Raw genomic sequence first — 11,057 nt, 5'->3', positions numbered from 1 at the left:
TAAATCAGTGATACAAATTAAATCTGGATTTCCCTGGGTTGGGCTCATAAGATAGGGTAACCAGATGGCACATTCAGTATTTCCTGGGCTAATTTCCAGGTCTTTACAGGAACACAGAAGTATTTTATTAATGATGAACTTGTATTGTAGGGAAGGAAAGAGAAGAAAGTTTCACTAGCCAATTCAAGAAGGATACAGCTGAATTTGTTTTAAAATTGAAGCCAATCCGGTGAGATGAACCACATTTTTCATAGTCTAATGTCCAGGAAGTCAAACCAGAGTATATACAATTGAAATTGCAGCCTTTGTAGGGATATCATATTTTTTTCTCAGCCCATATTCATGTCATAAAGGCTTGATTTAATCTTCTTAATATATTTAATATATAACAGTAGTTGAAGCATATGCATTGAATATATATTCAGATAAATTATAGGCATGTAATTAGAGCTTTGTTGTGAGATATTAATTAGTCTGACAATCAGATTCCCAGCCATGGTTGCCTGTGCATAATATCTGGATTTTTTTTACATATAAGAGTTACTTTTTTCATGGCAATGAGAGGTAAGAGTTATTAAGAGGGCCATACAATTTATTCTGAACTGTTAAATCTGGAGTCTCTAATCTGTGATTTGAGTATTTTGATTTTCCATGCCAGACTCAAAATGTCTTTCACTTACAGACCTGGTCAAAACTCAGAATTTCCATTGTGTAGGAAATTCCCATATTTTTAAATTTCATGTCATCCTAAATTGGAACAAAAAGTCAAAATGTCCCAATTTCCTGCGAAACAAAATTTGCAAATTTTTTTGTTTCTGTTCAATTAAAATGTTTTGTTTTAATAAAAATCTAAACATTTATTTTTGATTTTGACTTTTTAATTGTATAGTATATTTGATAATATAAAATACATTTATAATTGATAAGTTGTTTTGAAATGAAACATTGAAGTGTTTTATTCTGAAAATGTTGAAATAATGTTTCAGCTTCAAAATGCTTCCTCTCCCACAAAAGCATAATTTTGTGGAAATCGTTATGTCCCTGCTGGATCTTTAGATTTTGACTAATTGGCATTTTCCAATGGAAAAAAACATTACACTGGAAAATGTTCAACCGGCTATACTAATTTATTATTTTTTCCTAGCAGAGAAATAGGAAATAAAAGCCCCTGTAATGATTCTTTAGCAGTTTCTACACAGAAATTATTTTTTCTTAGTGAGGTGCAATAATTACAGTAAATTGTTTCCACTTGTCCTGAAAATATTCCTTTTTAGAAGTGTTTTAAAAAAAAAGGGGGGGGGGGGGAAATGATGTCTGCATGACCTTTTTGCTTGGAGAAAACTGTTAGTTTGGCAATAAGGATAATTAAGGTGTGATTGGCATTTACTGTGTATTTGGTATCTGCTTCTATTACAAGAATAATAATCAGAGGTGTAAAGAACCTGTTCTAGAGAATGATTTGTGAGAATGGGGGAAGAATATAATCTCACTTTACTGGATGTAACACACTTTATAAGCTGATCATTTTGATAAGGATTGCAATGGGCTGTAATAGCTTTAGTATTTTATGTGTCTTCGATATCACTACTGGGGCTTTTATCTAGTAATGTGATTAAGACTGAATTAAAATCTTCTCCACTAATAATTAATAAACAAGTTGTATGGGGAACTAAAAGAAATAAAATCCCTGTGGGATAAATCAGATGGTGAGGGCAAGTCATCATTTTCTGTTTTAATTGAAAATAATACTACTGTGGAACTGTCTAATTGTGAAGTCATTTATTTCATAGAAGACTTTTTCCTCTAATTTGAAGTTCATTGTAACTAGATTAGTGGTTTGTATATTGCAATGCAGTGAACCAGTTTTGGATATTCATTCTACTTCATTGCTAATGGAGTTTCATTATATTTAAGGTCACTATGGGGCTGATCCTGCAGCATTGGAGTCAATGGGAGTTTTGCCATTGACTTCCGTGGGTGTAGGATTGGGCCCTATGAGATGGTTCTTCTCTGTTTCACAAAGAGAAACACACCACTGGACTGTACCAAAGTGAACTACTGGCCAGTGTTCCAATGACTTGGAATCAATGGAAGTTTTGGATGCTCAAGGAAGAATGAAAGAAAGGATTGTCCAGTGGGTAGAGTGATAGCCTTTGGCTGGGGAGACCAACATACAATTCCCTGCTCTGTCTGTCACAGACTTCCTGTGTAAACTTGGGCAAATCACTTAGTCTCTGTGCTTCAGTTCCCCATTTTAAAAATGGGGATAATAGAGAAGTGCTATCTCCTTGGGGTGTTGTGAGAATAAATACATTAAAGATCATGAGGTACCCAGATACTAACTACCAAATGGTTGCCTTAGATAGAAGAAATTCAGAATTAGGCCTTGAAGGAGCTAAGCATATTTTTACCCCACCAAGAGCCGAGTGCCAGAATTTTCCCCTTCTACATATAAAATTTGTGGAAGGTAGCAGATAGATGCAAGTAGAAAGTCCATAAACACAAAGAAGTAAATATGAAATTTAAAAAAAACCAAAGCTCCTACCACCGAAATACAAACAAAATAGTGTGTGTTAACTATTCACAGAGACAAAACCAGAAGTAATAACAATCCACCACACATTATTAATAGAGATCACAGGACAATAGACTTTCTAGTTTCAAGGCATGCTGCTATTAGACTCAGTAAAAAAAAATAATACATAGTTTATCTTGCTTCCTGGGACTATCTTACTTTTTCACTTGAACAAGAAAATATCATGCAAAAATGAAATGAGGCTAAATTAAAATCACAGAAGAATGAAAAGTTAATTTAAGGGTCTTTCAAACATTTAGATCTGTTCTGTAATGTTCATTCCACTTCTACCACATACAGTGCTCTGTTCCTCATCTCTGACAACCTACCTTACAGAAGCTGCTTCTAGCCCTGCAGATAACCAAGGGGTGTATCAGACCATCAGTATTAATATTTATACAGAAGTCACTGAAGTCACTGATGGCACAACTGGACCATATGGGAGTGGGATGAAAATCATAAAAGGCAGGGGAGGGGGATGAGCTGTGTCTGTACAGGTCTCCAATGGTTGTGTAGCCTTAATCTCCCCCCCCCCCCCCGCAACCTTGGGAGATATTTCTTTCTGAGTTGATGATACAATAAGCCATGTCTCTGCAGAAACATAAAGAGCAGGACATTAGTCCCCTCCCTCCATTAGAGCCTGCTCTTAACTATATTTAAGTCAATGGCAAAATTCTAATTGATTTCAGTGCTAGTAGGATCAGGCATTAGCATTTTGCATTAGCACTAGCCTTAGCTAAATTGCAATAGTCCCCTTTTTTAACTGAAATTGCCACTGGAAAAAGGTTTAGCAGCGAGCAAAAGATTCCCATTTTATCTTCATCCCAATAAGGGGAGAAAAATTGTGTTCAGAAGGTTTTGGAATGAGGGATCAGGAAGCCATGGCTGAGCATGTTGCATTGAGGGAGAGGTGTACTGCTGGGACTTGATTTGAACCTTGCTAATCCCGGCTGGCTCCAAGGGGCTGAAAGATTATATTTAGGTGTATTTCACTCTGCAGAGCAGTGGGGTGCCTGTGGCAATGAGGCTGAGGCTCCTACCAGGGTCTTTGGGAAGATTTACCAACACTTCCCTGTAAATTAGATTTGTATGTTAGGGCTCATCAGGGCTCATCATTTCCTGTGCATTATGGCCCTGATTCAGGAAAGTACTTTTAGCACATCTTAAACTTTAAACAGGTGTCTCTTCACTTCAGTGGATCTATTCATCTGCACATGCTTCAGTGCTTTGCTGAATCCGGGCCTATGCGCATCCCTAAAGTGTTGCTCTGTAATGAGCAAAGATGTTTTTGTTGCTGTGTGATGTGTGTAGTATGAGCTCCCCAAGTGGAGAAGAAGTGTGCAAGGGCCACATGGTTGGGAACGTGTGCCTTAGATAGAAGAAATTCAGGATTACATCTCAAAGGAGCTAACCATATAAAAATAAAGGCTTACAAAATAAGCCTGCTGGAATATAAGAGAAATCTATGGGCAAAGGGAGGACAACGCTGAGGGAGACTCCAGGGAAAGCAGATCTGCAAGTGAGTGCTCTGTCCTGAGAGCCAAGAGAGAGCCAGTGAAGAGACCAGGCTGGGAGTGTATAGGAAGAGGCTGTGGGACAGGAAGACAGGGAAATTTAGGGTTTCTTAGGCTGGGAGCCCATAGTAGAGGGTGGGTGTGTTCCTCCTGTCCTGCCACCCCATGAGGAAGTATGGAAGGGGTAGATTAAAGTAGGGGGAAAGGCTGAAGACAAGGTGAAAAGGGCAGATCTTCAGAGGGAGGGCTGTATCTAGTGGAAGAGTCTCGGTGGAAGATTTGGTTTTAGGTTTACATTGGACTTTTTGTTGAACTCCGGAAGTGGTGGACTTTGGGACTTAGCCGGAGAACTAAGTCACTACAGAGACCTGACAGGGTTGGGAGCTGGTGAATAACTGACATTAAAGGGAAGCTTAGGCAGGGGTAGGGTCTCATGCCAGATTTGGGGGAGACCCTGTTACAGTCTTATTGAGATCAATATGACAGCCTGTGGAGTAAAGTACAAGGATGCCAGAATCAGGTCTCACATTTCATAAGGCACCTATGACTGTGGTTTCTAAGTGCTGGAGGAATGAAAGCTGCAGGCAAACTGAACATAACCCCTTTATTTGCATTGACTTCCATGGGGGAAGGACTAGTCCCTTACGTGTTCCAAAATGTGGAGAGGTTATGCTTTTGTTGCAATTTTATCCTCCAGAAAGGCAAAGCTGTACCAACATTTCATACAACTGATTTGAGAAAACAAGTCTGGATTATAGTTTCTATCTTGAAAAAAATAAACTCTGTGTCATAAAATAAAAAAAACCCACTGCTTTGGAAACTGACATAGGCAATCATTTTGACAGGAGATATTGAAATAGGGCAACGCTTACGTAGTAATGCTAACATCATAATAACTTTTAAAAAGTTGTGCCCAGAAGAGGAAAAACTGGGGAGGAAAACTACCAAACTAAGACAATGATTTTTAAAGCTGTGTGACTGTGCTGCAATCACTGTTGGATCAATCAAGGGCTGGCCTTGCATTCCTTGGGCTTGATTCAGCACTTCTAACACTCCTGATTTAGCAAAAGTCCCTTGATTTCAGTGTGATTGGTGGCTGTGTGAGAGCTGCTAGAAATAACCTCTAGATGCAACTTTCACCATTTTAATGGACTGTTTTATTTGAAGTCCCAGCTCCTGGAGCCAGGTGATAATATGCGAATCTCAACTTAAAAAAAAAAAAAGTTTCTTGCTCTCGTGGTTATGAAGAAAAGCTTGAAAAGTGACCAGCAGGCAGCGGAGAGGCTCAGAAACCAGAAGGCAAAGAAAAAGAACCCACCATTTATTACTGAAAAAAATCTTATTTAAAAAAAAAAAAAAAAAAAAAGCTCCAGAATTCTCTTTCCCATAGAAACACCTCCAGCCTTTAAAAGACAAGTGAGCCCGGAGTTTCCATGAAGAGAAAAAACTCTCTGGCCTAACACAGCCGGTTTGGTTTCTGTAAGCCGATGGATTGTTTGTGTAGCTCGGGCTGAAAAGTCTCCGTGGAAATCACCCAAAAGCACAGCCCTGGCGAGTCAGGCCCCCGGCTGCTGTGGGGAACCACCGCCTGCCCACGGTGACTCGCCGACGAGCACAATGGGAACCCGTTGAGCAGCTCGCTTAAGGGCAGCGTTTGATCTGGATTTCATGGCTGGAGCCAAAACGTCCAACAACAACCCCAGGCACCGAAAGAACGGAGCCCAGCTTGCAACCAAACCCGCTCTCCTTTCAACCCTCCCCCTGAAGCGTGGCTAGTCATCCCAGGGGCTTTTCCCCCGACCTGATACCATGTTCTCCTTGCTCAAGGTGGTGGTGACACACCCGCGGGTTCCTCACCCTCTGCAGTAAATATCCAAAAGCCCTCGCGTCCGATCCTGAGCTCTGCCGCCCCGCCTCCGCACCTCTGCAACAACCCGCTGCACATTTTGAAAACATGTCGGAAAATAAAAGCGGGGGGAGGTCAACCCCTGGGATATAGACTGAGAAACGTTTGTCTTTCCAGGTACTCATGAGGGGAGGTAGAAATCATAAGAACAGAAGGCGACCAGGGTCAAATCCTACTTAGCACCTGCTCCTCTGAAGTCCAGCCGAGCAAAACTTGGTTCCTAGCTTATTCCGTCTAACTGACTGTAACCGAGTTAAATGTTGCACTGTAGGAAGAACAACAGCGATAGTTGTTGTTTTTAAAAGGATTTTTACCTTCTTGCGGTATGTTGTGTGTGTGTCTGCCTAGCTTAGAGTTTAAACTATATTAGGTTTTAACTTTACGTATTAAATAGAAGGATTTTTAAAGGGAAGGAGAACTCGAAGTAGCCTACCAAATAGGCTGAAAATCCACTGCGTTTTCGTGTCGCCCCCAATCAATCGGTCTGGTGTAATGTCACAGTTGTTTGAGAGTGGAAATACTTCCTATCATTGGCTGGCCTTGATAACATTATATTTTAAAGGAGCTTGGATAAGAGACATGGGGGGGAATTGCACAGCAGGTAGCCTTTAATAATTCCTCTGCTTATCAGCCTGGCCTAAATTTACCAGCAAGTTTTAAAGTACATTAAGTTACATAAACATGGCACGGGAAAGAATGCATTTCATCCTTTGATAGCGACCAAAGTGACCTTTACTGTATCTCACCTAGAGCCCGATTTAATTAATGCACATTCCGACACTCAACAACATTGGGAGAACCTGTGCTTGCTCGCTTTAAACGTGGGCTTTGTGTTAATGGGCAGTACAGTAAATTGGCTATGTCTGCTTATTTCATAAAACAAATGGTAACGGAATCCCTCTGCTTAGCCATAAAAGTTACATGGGAGGACGTTCAGAACGCATTTCCGGTGATTGGGGATATTTAGTATCAAGGCAAATTTCCAAAGGGTTACAGATGATCTGTGCTGAACAGAAGCGCCAACATTTATAACACTAAATCCAGTGTTTGCGAGAAACAAGTCGAAAGTTGGCAATAAAGGTTCACAATTGGCTATGAAAACAAGCTTGTGAAGCTCTGCAAAGAATAGCTGCATAAGTTAAAGGGAGCTGTAGTCAAGGAAGAGGGCATACATTTCTCACACACTAATATATTTGTTATATTCTTCAGAGCTGTATTTTTAGTACTCTCGCTCTTTTTTTTTTAATTTTATTTTTAAAGCCACTTGTGTAACCCACAGCTTTGTCAAATGAGACTACAGGGGGTTTGAACTTGTGTATTATTGTTCACTAATGCTCTTTTCCGGGGCTTTCACAACCTGCAAACTGAAGCGAATTATAACCTAAGAAAACAATCTCTCCCCCTCTCCCTAAATTAACAGTAGTTAATGAGTGAATTAAAATTGAGATGGATGTAATCCAGCCAAAATAAAGCACGCGCTTCCACAGAGAGCGCCGCAGAAGAGAGAAGCCAGCCTCCGCCTGCAGTGTTGTGTTAAAGAAACCCACACAACGAGAGACTCTTTCCTTCATCGGCCACAGAGCCTTTCTTGAGCATTATGATTTGATTGATCGAAATAAGCCGGAACAATCTAATGGCCGGTATATTGGAATGGCTAAACAGTGATGGCTATTCTATATGTCTATTTCAGCAACTATTCCCCTTCTCAACCATCCCAAGATTATTAGCAGGGGCTGCTCCCCGCCCAGCCTCATTTCAATCCAGTTATTCATTCCGTCAGATGGAGGTAAAACATGCAGAAGAGGACCAGAGCTGAACACAGCTAGGAACGGTTTAAAGCCCCGGAGAAAACTTGCTATTTTCGCTGCTGGGTGAAAGTCCGTCAGAAGTGGGGTGCGGGGGAGGGGAGTGGCAATTAGAAATGAGCAATTTAAACCAACCTGCGGTTAGTGGTTTTGGAACAAAACTGAAACGAAAAGGGGAGGGGGTGGGATAATTTCCACGTTGCCTCTGACACAGTGCACAGGAGTTTCTTATCGGAGTCTAATGGAGAAAATAAAATGAAATTTGTAGCCTGGCTGTAAAGTAAACAGACAGCTAATCAGTGATGAAAAAGTTTTGAAGTCTGGAGGGTAAATTGCAGGTCACCTTTGAGCCACTAGAGCCAGATCTCTGCCAGGCTAAAGTGTCTCTGCCCATACCTCCCCTCTTCTCTCCAGCCGGAGTAGGAGAGAGATCATGGAGAAACACGCAATATTACAACTCCTTAGTGACTCTTGCGTGCTGAGGAAGGCATTTTCTTGCCTTCGAATATTTCTTGCCTCACGAGTGGCGTGAGGATATAAAGTAGCACTATTTAGCCGGCACAACACCCATTTAAGCAAGAAACTTGTTATAAAATTGGTGAGGGATAGATCCGTGACGCATTCATCGAAATTTCACCTCAGTGAAAATCCAGTATCATCACATTATATCAATTTAGATGCCTCTCCATAAACCGATGTAATACTTTCTGGTTTACTTTATCAAGGATCTGCTGGAGAATGTGAACGAAAAGTAATGTTTAAAGCCGATTGCTTCCACCCACTTTAGCAGAAACATTTACTGCTAATAACCACCATGGAACGAAATTACCTTTGTTACATATCATTAAACCTTATGATAGTCTGCTTGGGTCTCTCACTTTAGCAAATCTAAACATTACTAATCTAAAGTCACTCTTTATGCATCCGAAGAAGTGGGTTGTAGCCCACGAAAGCTTATGCTCTAATAAATTTGTTAGTCTCTAAGGTGCCACAAGTACTCCTGTTATTTAAACATTACTGAGACGTATTCTGGGTTACTGAAGTAAAGTCAATTGGAAGATCTGCAGTTGCATTCAAGAAAATGGACCGGTTTCCAGACCTCTCTGCCTACTAAATTGTTTAACTTGCATCTCAAATTAGGGGGGAAACTCCTAATCATTTAAATCTGACACTTGGACATGATGAGGCAAACATGAGCTGAAAGGAATCTCCCGCAATTCGGCAGAGAAATTGTTTCTCCGAAAACAGGCTCTTTTTCTCCACAAGAAATCCTCCTTCCATATACACAACAAAATAAAGCAACGCAGTGAAACTCAAAGCACTGAACGCGCGCTCCCAGCAAACTATTACACCCAATATTTTATCTCCAATCATGCAAACTGTTCGCTTCCCACTCACCTTGCCCGGGAAAAAAACCCTCTACCCAAGATAAACACTCTCTATCAGCAGGTTTTTTAATTGTGTCTGTCGGAACGAATAGTTTCTGATGGCTACAGGGAGGGAGACATGCTTCATCTAGCCCCCTGCTACAGATGACTCTCTTTCTGTACAAACTGATGATGACAGATATCCAGCTGATAACCTCTGGGGAACGAAGTTATTTTAATTTCCAGTCACTTTCCTGCTAAGTACCGTATCAGTTTGTACACAGCTGAGATAAGAGAAAGAATAAGAAAGAAAGAGACTAAAAACGTAGCCATAATGGCTGGAGTGGACGGAGCGGGTTCTCATAGCCTGCCTTTGACTTTACCTGAGTCCTACAACAAATCGAGGATCGCTTTGATTTTACCAGAAAAACCCTGGGGACCTTTAGATGGCGATTCACCTGATTTCTGAATGTGAATGTGAGGCAAACAACGTGTGGCTCATACAAAAAGATACACGGGCCGATTCGGTATGACCTAGGTGAAGTTCAGCCTATAGAAAGAAATAACATCATGGCCCTTGACTCTTTAAAAGTAATTTTCCGCAACCTGCGGGAAAAAAATGACGGGAAGGGAAACTCATCGGTGAAATGAGCTTTTAGTGAAAACAAAGCCTGACCTCCCCACTTGGTAAGGCAACTCCCATCTTTTCTGTATATTTATACCTCCCTACTGTATGTTCCACTCTATGCATCAGATGAAGTGGGTTTTAGCCCACAAAAGCTTATGCCCAAATAAATTTGTTAGTCTCTAAGGTGCCACAAGGACTCCTCTTGTTTTTGCTGGTACAGACTAACAGGGATACCTCTCCGAAACCTTCTCTCTTTCTGTTCAGAGAGAAGAGAGCGATGGATGGATACTTAGCTAGACAGAATAATCTTGGGGGGAAATATAATTGGGCAAAGAGGTTCGATGGTGCCCCAGCTTGCATTCTAGCAGCATGCAATTTTTGGATTAGTCACTGATCCCCTTTTGTAAGCATTTGCCTAACACTGATATCTTTGAAAAGTGGTTTCTGATCTCTATCTCCCCCCGCATTCAGCGCGCATCACATTGTGCCTGGTCTGCCTCTCACGACAGCGCTGGGAGCAGCGGTGCGTCTGTCCTGTGACTAGCGCCGGGACTGGCACCCCTCCGGAGCGCAGTGTTTGTTTAGGGCTCACTGAATCCAATCAGGACTTGCTGGCTGCAGTTTTCCGGCAGGGCTGTGAGAGGCGCCTCCTCTCTCCTTTTTATAACATGAGCCGCTCGCAGTAGCCGCTGGACTCGAGTTTGCCGCTCTCCTCTCCCCTCGCTCACTGGATTAAAGCCTGCTGAGACCAAAGCAAGGAAGCCAATGCGAAGCAATCACGAGAGGTTTGCTTACTGATTTTGTTTCTTCTTGCTCTTGATTTAAAACACGATCCGGGCTCGCTGAGGGTTCTGCTGGTGCCCGAGGAGTTGCTCTGGACAGACTTCTGCTCGCTTTGCCTGGAAGCCTTATCTACCCGCCCCTTATCTCCTAGTTATCTTGCAAAGGGAGAGACGTATTTTGTGCCTGTCTGCAAGGGGGGTTTGTGTGTTGGGATTGCTATTCATGTGGTTATCTTAAGAGCCCCGAGGTGGTTTGGGAAGCTCAGAGAAGGAAACTTGCGCGTCCACTTTTGTTGCTTGAGCGGCTGACACTTCCCCCTTCTCCAAACTCTCTCTTTCGCTTTCTACCCCTCTCCTCCGAGGACTTGGGGCTGGGCTGGGGGTGTGTGTGGCCTGTTTAATACTGGCTGCTCCCGCTCGCGGTGTGATCTCCGCCGGGGGCCCCAGGTTGTCTGACGTGCCGCAGTTTGCGTTTGTTGA

This window comes from Emys orbicularis, chromosome 2, assembly GCF_028017835.1.
Source record: "Emys orbicularis isolate rEmyOrb1 chromosome 2, rEmyOrb1.hap1, whole genome shotgun sequence".
In the NCBI taxonomy this organism is placed as follows: Eukaryota; Metazoa; Chordata; order Testudines; family Emydidae; genus Emys; species Emys orbicularis.
The sequence above is the reverse complement of the archived record's forward strand: the minus strand, read 5'-3'. Positions refer to the sequence as shown.